The 10,062-nt window shown below is 40.1% G+C and overlaps 1 protein-coding gene across 1 annotated transcript in view; it reads left to right on the forward strand.

Moving 5' to 3' along the window:
* GOLGA4 (golgin A4) overlaps window positions 1-1,505 on the forward strand; it is a 49,898-nt gene extending 48,393 nt beyond the window's left edge. Inside the window, exon 23 of the mRNA XM_010194850.1 lies at window positions 763-1,505. The gene's annotated coding sequence lies outside the window, so the exon portion shown is untranslated. The remainder of the gene's footprint in view (window positions 1-762) is intronic.
* The last annotated feature ends 8,557 nt before the right edge of the window (window positions 1,506-10,062 follow it).

Raw genomic sequence — 10,062 nt, forward strand, 5'->3', positions numbered from 1 at the left:
AGCCTTCTGTTGAAAGTAATTTGAGTTGTTGGTAATGATAGGACCAAACTATTTACAACACTATTGCAGAAAGCATGTTTGAAACCTAAATTCTCATCGTGCTGTCTGTAATACTCGTGAAAAAGGTTCAGGCACTTTCAGCTGCATTTGAAGTATAGCACAGAAGGGCTTGATTTTGACCTTAATGTCAGTAATTACCTGTTATAATTTAAGCTGATATATATGGAAACTGTTCAGACCTCATTATTGGATTGTAGTTTCTTACTTTATCTCAACTATTTTTGTGACATCTATAGATAGATGTGATAATACTCTTGCATGTATAAAACTTATAAACTAAGATGATGCTGACTTCAGTGTGAAAGCAATAAATATTTTCCTGGTAGAGAAGGCTTTTTGCTAGCCCCAGAATTTTACTCCTATCTCTTCAATTTTGATTATAAGCCTTATGCAGAGAGGACGACTTTGTTTTTCGGTGGATTAAGATGCAACATCATGGTAGGCTATTTCCAATAAGATTCGTGACTGTTTTGCTACAGGTTTTGTTTTCGTCCCGATTTCTCAACTGTTTTGCAGATACTGCAGTGGAATTGTTTGCTTAAAAGCGGTTAATAATTTGGCATTTGACTTATCTGAAATTCTCCGTCTCCGATTCCTATCAATAAGCAACTATTATTATTGACATTATTAATTCAGTATTAAGTGCTTCTAAGTTGCTCTCAATATTGTAACATTTGTTCATTTCTTCCTGACTTCTTCTAGTTGTGGCTACGACCATCTTGAAGAAATTTTGGTGAGAATATCTCTTGACACTGCTGCTTAGAAATATGTTTGTCTGTGGTGTTGTCCCTTGAGAAGGGACATGAAGAAAAGCTGTTATTCAAGGTCATAAATGGAACAGCAAGAACAAAAATTCAGCACCACTTTTGGACCATGAATATAGTTAAAACTGCCTTCACAAGAAATGCTAATCAGGAGTCGTCTGATGATGAGTCTTTTTTCTCTTCTATTGAACACTATCTTCTATTTTGTGTTAAAGGTTATTTTTTTAAAGGAGAGAAAAGACTTTATCCTAGGAAGGAATTGCCCACTACTGTATCTCTATACAGGCTTTATTGGGTGTTTTTTTTAAAGAGTTGACATAAGTGGTTTGTTGTTTCTATTTATTTTTTTATTTTTGAATGAATTGTGCAATACATTTTTGGATGGGTAGCAGTTGGGTAGCGATTTTCCTGATGGGCTAGGCACTCTTGATGACTACTCTCTTGAATTGATCTTATGATTGTTTGCTAAAGGTCACTTCTATATGCTTTTGCCTACAATAAATCAAAATTGCAGTACCTCATTTGTTTATTCCTAACTTTTGTACTTGTTTTTTCTGGAGAAAAAGTACATTACTGTAAATTGTAAATAGTTAATACATAACTGTATTATATGCTGCTCTATGACTGTTGACAGCACTAATCTGACGAGCTGAGATGAAATAAAGTTTATTTACTGTATAATTTTGGAGCTTCTTTATGATTTTTCTTTTGAAAGGATCCACCAGTTTTGTTCATACTCCTGTTTGAGAAATCCTTAGCTGAAACATTTCCAGGCCAAAATCCCTCTCACAGGAGCTGTTCAAGTACATTGAACTGTCAGTGCTGACCTTCAGATTTTCAAGGGACCACAACCTGTGAAACACACACATGGTGAGCTGAAAAGCTAGCGTGAGAATAGAGCAAGTAGGGAAGTTTGCTTTGTAGAAGTTTTAAATTACGTATTTTTCTTCTTTTAAATAATCTCTGTCTGGTCATTTTGGCATGCAAGTCGTGTTCCTCTGAAGCGATATGCAAGTATGGGTAAATTTAACTTGTTCTCCAGCTACTTCGATACTTACCGTATCAGCAACCATAATCTTTACTGTGTATACTGCTCTGCCAAGGTGATCAGTCTTCCATGAATGTAATTTTTAACAAGTGTTTATAGGAGCAGCTGTCCTCTAAATAGCTTGTGTCTGAACATAACCAGGCCTTCTAAGTATGCTGCCTTGCCTGAAAGAGACTTCTGAATACTTTTAGGAGGGCGATGGATAGTTGCTGATGCTGTCAGGCCTGGAACATGCATCTTGCTGTGGGATGCTCAGTCTGTTCCTGTGGGTGCTCTCCTGTTAGCTAGGGAAAACAGTGGGTCCTCCTGACTGCAGAAACAGGTTTGGCTGGTGTGGTCTAGTCCAAACTGACAGATTTGATTTGCTGTTCTGCTGCAGCTGTAGTGCCTAAGAGCACTACCCAAAATTTTCTATTTCTGTGTGCCTAAATACTGTATTTCTCATACTGTTATCTAGATAATCTCAGCTTCGTATGGTATTAGAGTTGCAATTACCTTGGCATATCAAGACTGCATCCCCAGTATTCGTCTCTGATTATCTGAAGTTCAGCCTTTTGCAGCATAACTCCCCCATAACCACCTGTGAGATCCAGGCATCCCTCACAAAAATGAGTAGAGACCAATGACATGTAGGATGTTTGATACAGTCGGGATGTGCATAGCAGAACAGCATCCTCCAGTGTGTTGCCTGACACAGCAGCATCCTGGGCCAGATTTGCCATGGGTACATTTGACTCTGAAAAATGTGTTACTCTCATAGCTGGCTGAGGATTTGTAGGATTTTGCTATTGCTATTGTTACATAATTTGATTTTCAAGTTTCCATGTAAGGTATATGTTGTCTTAGGCTTTGGAAAATTAAATGCAGAGGTCTGTTATTCTGACAGTGAGTATCACTATGATCACTTGCAGTTCTTTTGTGCTCACAAAGGCTATTTTTCACATTTTCTTTTTGTTCTTTCCCCTTTCCATGGATGATGCTAGTTATGGACTGTACTTTGTCAAGCATGACCTAAGTGAAGTGCAGCAAACTGAAATAGTCTGTATAATATTCATACAACATTGGATGGAGTAAATATTTTTTCCCTTAAAGGAGCTAATTAAAGACAAAGGAGATTATAAAGTTTTCCTTGATTCTTTTTTTAAACTAAAATCATATAGCCACTCTCCAAATTCACACTTTGAAAAAGTTTTTTTCCCCTTCTATATATAACTTCTAAACAATCACTTAACATAGTGTGAAAGTGTGTTAAGTACAAGAGTTTTGTCAGACTGAAGTTTTAACTGCTTCTAGATTTTTTTAAAGATAATACGTAAATAAGATATTGCTTTAGAGTCTAAGTAAAGGAAGTTAGTTAGGGTGAAAGCATGAAGATGAGGGCCTCACTCTGAGTAGTGCTTTTTTGTTGTTGGAGTGTTATAAAGTATTGCTAGTAGTGCCAGTGTGACTAAGCTAATATACTCCAGGCCACAAATACTTCTGATTATAAAATGTCCTTGTTTAGACACACGTAGCTAAAAGCCAAAGATTGTATGAAAGTTCTGGCTGCCTTTTTAGCCAAGGTTAGAGGTTCCCAAGCTTGTTCAGACTTGATTGTTAAAGGATGCTACTGCAAGAGAACATATTTGGATTGTGTATAGAAAAAGATGTATAGATATGTTTATAAAGATAGTGCTTAAAATGCTTATCAAGTGTCCTCTAGTGTTCTAAGGATTAAACATTGTTAATTTAGATGAAAAATTATTTCAGTGCCTAGGCTGATGTTTATTTGCGACATATTATTTCAAGCTTTTTGTAACACATTATCTATAAATCCATTCAACTTCCAGTTCTGCCATTTATGGTCCCTTTTTCTGTGAGCTATACTACATTTATTTTTGCTCCTACATGGTACGTGGTATCTGGCACTATCCTGTAAAATGACGATTCCGGACTCCCCGAAAACTAGGATGAATACTGAAAAGATGGGTTTCATTTTGTAATTCATGTGTCTTGCATACAGTCTTACTGTCCTTTTGTATGTGCTACAGAGGATGTTTTTTTCCCCTCTGTGGAGTCTGATAATTCAAGAAAGTTAGTTATTTTTTCATTTGCTTTTTCAATAAAAGACTGCTTTTTCACAGCACCATTACTGATTTATTATGGAAATCAAGATGAGCAGAAACTGGCAGCCGCTCCCCTACATGTGGGATATACAGACCCAGCTATATATGAATCCCCGTGGCTGTTCCTTGATGCTGGTCCTCAAATGCATTGCTAGCATGGGATTTTCAAACTCTGTTTGATTGTGTATAATCATAATGTTGCAAATTAGAGATGCTAGAACAGAATCAAGCAGTAAGTTGCATGTTATTCTACATTACGATCTAGGAGTTGCGACCTTTCATTTTCTCTTCTCTTGTGGGCTCATTGACACTGATTCTAGTCTTCCTCTGCTAAGTTTGTGTTAGTTTCCTGTATGTGTTAGAGTAATTTTAAAGGTATGTTGTCTCAAAGTAAGCGTGTCTCTAGAGGTTTCCTTCATTGTACAACAGTGACAGCTATTATTTACTACAGGTGTCACTTAATACCATGTGACATCTCAGAGAAGCAGTAATTAAACATGTTATCTTACAGCTGTGCCAGCACATTGTGGTACAGGAATGGATGATGATGAAGCTAAGTGTAGTGCAGACACCTGCTGTGACATGTGGCTTGCTTCTCTTGGTTGCAGCTCCTAGAGCAGCTCAGGTCTTGTTCATCACTTGGTGGTCACTGGGCAAATGAACAAGGTAGTTGGTTTCTCGTTAGGCACGTTGCTGTAACCAAAGCCACTTGTATTTGTCAGGTAGCTTTTCCAAATGGTGACCAAGGCCTTTGTGGCCCTGGGTGCTGACCAGGTTCAGGGTCTAAAGGACACTCTGCGGACTGACACCGAAGCAGGTCAGCATGCCTGCAGCAGATATGCCTTCACCTGCAGAGCTCTGCCAGCCTCTCTTTGCGGCTGGATGGCTTGAATGTCCAGCATTTCTGTAAGCATTTAACTTCACTGAAAGGAAAAGGAATGAGTAGCAGAGTGTATGCTGTAATCTTTTTCCACTGTTTATATTTTGGAAACTTTACTGGGCCAAGAAAGTATTTAGCTTTCTTACTTAGATCTATGATTCCTAGTTGTGACTGTGCTGCTGTCTGCAAGAAAAATAGCCATCGCAATTAGCGGCACTATGCATCGTCCAGTTTTACAGGAGTAAGGGAAGCACTTGAAAGTTTTCTAACTTGGATGAGGCAGTAGTATATCTTTTGCAAATTAATCAAAATGATCAAACAAACAATATGTGCAAATTTAGAACAGACTTCTCTCTGTGCAGCCAGCATGACACACGTTCTGTGGTTCCTTCACTGCAAGTTTCTGCTGCTGCTGCACTTTGCCAGTCTTTCTCACTCTGGATAAACAGCTGAAATGGGAAGCTAAGAGAATCAGTATCTGAATGAGGAAGAGAGAAGTAGGTATAGAGCAAAGTTATTTGGGGTGTAAGATACATCATGACAGATCAGAAAAGAAGGACTGAACATTTTACTGGTTTTATGTAGAAATTTTGAGTTTACAGTATTCCTCTGACCAACACTCCAGCTGTCTTTGCAGCCTGTCAGCTGTTGTGGAGGGGGTAGAAGTAATTGATCATGAGCAGGCGCAAGCTCTCCAGAAGTCAATCTCCCAAAGCATGAGAATTGCTGACATGGAATATCCCGTATTAAAGTAATTGTAGATATTCTGGTTCACTTACAAATCTGTGTATCTTTATGGATGCTACCAAATTATCATCCTTGGTGATGAAACAGATTATTCTGGAAATGAACTGTGGCATTGAAAATAATAGGCTTTTCCTTCTCCTGTAACAAAATGGGCAGTACTTCCCTATGCCTAGAAGTGGAAAAGCCCGCTGGAGACTGTTTATAAATTTGAAACAACTAAATTGCAAACTATAAAAAAAGAAGACACGTCCAATCCAACATTTTTTATTGGTGTATGTTGTTGTGATGGCTATCTAGGGCTTTATAATATACAGAGTAGTATGCCTTAAAAATTACTGAGATTATTTGCCCTCCTCATAGCCTAGGCTAGGACCAGAGTTACATGGCTCTATTAGAATGGTAACTAAATTGGGGAGGGGGGACAAAAACAAAAACAAACTAAAAACCTAACCCAAAAAAAAAACAAAAAAAAGAACCAAAAAAAATAATAAGGAAGAGGGATGAGATGAAAGACTAGGGTCTTCTTTTATGGAAATGAAAATAAGAAATAGGCTGAGCTGTCTTCAGAGGGTGAATGTTTTGTTTTCCCATATTGAATTCTAGCTTTGACTTACCCAAGCAGTGTTTCCATACAGAAAGAAAATGTGCTCACCTTGAAGCCCTGCAGCCATGGTGAGTGTTATCTGCACGTTATTTAAAGCACAGCCCACTTCAGCCCTGAGATTCCAGTGCTGTTACTCACTGAATTAAAATCTGATCCGACCCCAAATTCAGTACAGGAGGTGTCTAGCTTAGTTTGAGTGTGGATTTTTTTTCCCTCAGGTTCATATGGCAGATTCAGGACATGATGATTCTCAGGGTATCAAACTCTGGGATGAAGCACAGTTTGTGTGTATTTTATGTAAGTCTGCCACGGTGGGAACCTATTTGTAGAACAGCCCAATAGAAATGTTGCTATAAATACAGGGTGAGCAGCAGAGTTCCGGGTTTGCTGTAACCAGTAAGTTTTCAGATGACACTCAGCTGGGTGGAAGTGTTGATCTGCTTGAAGATAGGAAGGCTCCACAGAGGGACCTGCGTAGCCTGGATTGATGGGCCCAGGCCAATTTCATGAGGTTCAACAAGGCCAAGGACCTGCACTTGCATCACAACAACCCCATGCAGCACTACAGGCTTGGGAAGAAATGGCTGGAAAGCAGCCTGGAGGAAAAGGATCTGGGGATGTTGGTCGACAGCTGACTGAACATGAGCCAGCCACCAGTGTGCCCAGGTGGCCAAGAAGGCTTATGGCATCCTGGCTTGTTTCCAAAATAGTGTGGCCTGCAGGAGTGGGGAAGTCCGCACCCTGTACTTGACACTGGTGAGGCCGCACCTTGAATACTGTGCTCAGTTTTGGGCCCCTCACTAAAAGAAAGGCATTGAGGCATTGGAATGTATGCAAAAGAAGAGCAATGAAGCTGGTGAGGGGTCTGGAGCACAAGTCTTCTGAGGAGCAGCTGAGGGAACTGGGGATGTTTAGCCTGGAGAAAAGGAGGCTGAGGGGAGACCTTGTTGCCCTCTACAACTACCTGAAGGGAGGTCATAGTGAGGTGGAGGTTGGCCTTTTCTCTCAAGTAATGAGCAACAGGACAAGAGGAAATGGCCTCAAGTTGCGCTGAGGGAGGTTTAGATTAGATATTAGGAAAAATTTCTTCACTGGAAGGGCTATCAGGCATTGGAACTGTCTGTCCAGGGAAGTGGTTGAGGCACCATCTCTGGAGGTGTTTAGAAGACAGGTGGATGAGGTGCTTGGGGACATGGTTTAGTAGTGGACAGGTTATGATTGGTTTCAATGATCTTAAAGTTCTTTTCCAACCCAGTTATTCTGTGGTTCTACTTTTCCTCTAGATGAGGATATTCTCATGGTACCTAAAAATACTATGGAAGTTGTGCTGGCCTTACAGTGCTCTCCTTATTCAACCCGTGAATAAATACAAAACTGTCATGCTAGTTCTGGGAAATGAGGGTGCACAATTATCTGTGGGCCTGTCTGACCTACATCTGTAGCGTTTTTTAGTGTGACTTGCTTAATACAATAATATAGGAAGCTGGGAGAATGCACAGATGGCAATGGCCACCATGAATAAAGTCTTACAAGGTATGTGTTTGCCTTGTAGTGCTGCGCAGGGCCACATGTAGGACCTGCTAAGTTTAGATATACTGCCTTCATTACTTATAGTGGTATGAAACCTTTTATTAAAAAACAAAAAAAAATGCCCTAATTTACTGATTATAGATGACCTTTCTTCTTGGAGATCTAGACTTGTCCTTACACCTGGACAGGTACATGTGAAAACCTCAATAAAGCAGCAGGCAAAGGCAGAGCCTTCCTCTAGGCAAGAGCACTGCGGGATGGAGAACTGCTGGGTGACAGCCAGCGTTGCATTGTACACGTGGTCTCTTCAGCTCCTCTTTTATGTACTGGTTATGTGCAATTATTCATGAAGCACTTTGTGTTAAAGACTTCATTTAAAATAATTTGTCTTTGATGACCCTTTCCAGGGCTTGTGCATCAACGACTGCTTGGAAACAAGTTTTTAGACAGGCAGAAGGTGAGGGTGACTTTCAGTGAACTGCTAAGAGAGCACGGGTCTGCTGCTGGTTTTATATAGTGTGGGGAAACTGAGCCTAAGAGGCAAATGCATGAAGTCACCCGCTTATATTTAGTTTGAAAATCAGTGTGTATTTCTGGGAGGGATGCTGACTGTAGTAAAGCCAGAATTAACGCTTACTTTAGATAAGCTCTAATACTGACTTAAAATAGAAGTCAATTTATGTATTGTTATAGACATCCTTCAGCAGGCTCTTGCTGGTTTTCAGAAAGCCCTTTGTGGCTGCAGTAGTGGTGTACTATAGTTAGGGAATCAAGTAGATGTGGTGGACGAGATGAGGTAAAAATAACTTCAGTTCATGCCCTTTTGACAAGGTGACAAACTCTGCTTATAGCTCATGTCACTGCTGCTGTCAACTAATTGTGAGCAAAGTTTATTTAATGTATTGCACTGGGATGCCTGGACTAATTTATCATCTCACCTGATTGCGTTCTCACTGGGACCAGCCCAGTTAAGCTGATCCCAGTTTTGTTGGTGATGTTGCTGAAGACAGAAGTGTGGCTTGCTTCCACCTGGGACGTGCAGGTCCGTAAGCACTGACAGGAACAGTGAGGAAGCATCACATACTCTTTATTTTTTCCAAAGGTTCTGCTTTTCTCTGAAATTGGAGATGAGGCTGAGCTTGGACTATTTCTTTCTTATAGAGGAGTCTATATACCAAAACCCCAGTCTCACAGCTTGGACATGGCAGTTGCTGTCTCCATTTTGGAAGACGTTCCAAGCCTTTTCTAACGTTGCTAGTGCCATCCAGTCAGTCTTTATCCACTGAGCGAGAGGGCTAGGAGTATGCGACCTTGTTTTAATAGAGTGATGCTAGAAGTGACTCAGTAGAAATCAGTAGGTGAACCACAGAACTGTCACATCAACCTCCAAATTTGTCTTATTTTCTTGCTGGTCTATGGGATGACAGGGCTGTTACTGCCTAATTCCTCCCAGAGCTAGGGCCAGTCACTGAGGTGTGTGAATAATGCGCTCATAAACAAGAGAGCCTGCTGTGTTACCACAACTGCTGTACTCCTCTCCTTGTATTATTTGTAGTGAATGTCAACCTGGGGATTGCAAATTCCTTGCCTTAGTTCCACAGATTCAAATTGAATGATATCTGCAAAAAAAATTTCTCCTAGAAAGTGGGGGGGGGTTTGAGCATTTTTTTTCCTTTTTTCTGTTGTTTGGGTATTTTAATCACTGACATCAACACAGCACCTTTCTTGCTATCGGGATGCTCAAGTTCACTGTTTTTCACGTTACTAAGTTGGATAATGCTGATAACAAGTCCTGTGGAGTTCCACAGTTTACTTTTCTGAACTACTTTGTATGTGCGGGACACACCAAATTAAGCCATAGCATAGTAAACAGTTTAGGGAATAACTGGGTCGCAGAAGTGTATCCTGTGTATCCCAACTTATTTGGTTCTTCACTCAAGCTTCGACTGCCCGTGCACACAACTGCAAAAAGTGTTTTTTCTGTGGAGGGAGAATAGGTTTGGATCTCTCAAAGATGATAAATAGGTTATTGTTCACCTGAACTTTTCAGTGTATGATAGTTAACATGTGGAAAAATAAACATTGAGTGGCTGGCTAATGGAAAACAGATGTGCTGAGAATGCCAAGCTAAACGATTGAAAGCTGCGATGTAAACTGGACCTTTTGACAGGTGGCCAAAGCTTGTGTGACCAGCACGGTCTCAAAGCAATAGACTTAGAAATGGAGGCTAAAAAGGAAAGTAGAGACACCACTTTGATGTATGAATCAGTGAAATGTAGTATCATGTAGGAAAGTAGTGGATCACAGTATTTCATGACTTTCTA

Source organism: Mesitornis unicolor, unplaced genomic scaffold, assembly GCF_000695765.1.
Source record: "Mesitornis unicolor isolate BGI_N332 unplaced genomic scaffold, ASM69576v1 scaffold15721, whole genome shotgun sequence".
Lineage (NCBI taxonomy): Eukaryota > Metazoa > Chordata > Aves > Mesitornithiformes > Mesitornithidae > Mesitornis > Mesitornis unicolor.